The sequence below is a fragment of the Lipotes vexillifer genome, unplaced genomic scaffold (assembly GCF_000442215.2).
Source record: "Lipotes vexillifer unplaced genomic scaffold, Lipotes_vexillifer_v1.1 scaffold1175, whole genome shotgun sequence".
Taxonomy (NCBI): domain Eukaryota; kingdom Metazoa; phylum Chordata; class Mammalia; order Artiodactyla; family Lipotidae; genus Lipotes; species Lipotes vexillifer.
In genome coordinates, this window is record NW_006774650.1 from 320,389 (window position 1) to 320,918 (window position 530).

Sequence of the window (530 nt, forward strand, 5' to 3'; positions counted from 1 at the left end):
CAAAAAAAAAAAAAAAAAATCTATTTAAAATCTTGGTTTTTTTTATTTCTCATGGATTTTTCACATTCTTTTATTTTTAAAAGTTGCATTTAAATATTATTTATCTTAATTTCTTATTTCTTGGAACTCCTTAAATTTTTCACCATAAACTCAGTTCTGCTGAATGTTGATTCTTACCTTAGCAAGCAGTTCAGTTTAAAGGTATCTTTATTTCAGTGTTCACTGGAATTGTTACAAGGAGCTGAGTGTCAAATATATGGGCCTTTTCTAAAGAAAGGATTGAGAATAGTGACGTATCAGAACAACTGCAACATGACGTAATCCAGAAGCCACAATTTGTGTGAGGCTCTCGTGTATTTGAACTTTTGTAGGCTTGTTTTTTTTTTTTTTTATGGTACGCGGGCCTTTCACTGTTGTGGCCTCTCCAGTTGCAGAGCACAGGCTCTGGACACGTAGGCTCAGCGGCCATGGCTCACAGGCCCAGCCGCTCCGCGGCATGTGGGATCTTCCCCGACCAGGGCACGAACCCA